A 200-nucleotide genomic window follows, 5' to 3' on the forward strand; every position below is an offset into this window, starting at 1 on the left:
CTAATACGTGCAAGCGAGCACAGCGAGCAGCGAGCGAACGAGCGTCGACCCGCGAGAGAACGCGCCAAGGGGAGAGACGACTCGTCGTTTCCTTCTCTTTCGCTCGGTCTCGGGGGGTACGGTACCGAGTTGGAGAACCAATACCCTTCGACGGACAAGTATAGGCCTCGGCTAGCGACTGCACGCGCTCCTCCGCGGAA

The sequence above is a fragment of the Apis dorsata genome, unplaced genomic scaffold (assembly GCF_000469605.1).
Source record: "Apis dorsata unplaced genomic scaffold, Apis dorsata 1.3 scaffold_894, whole genome shotgun sequence".
NCBI lineage: Eukaryota > Metazoa > Arthropoda > Insecta > Hymenoptera > Apidae > Apis > Apis dorsata.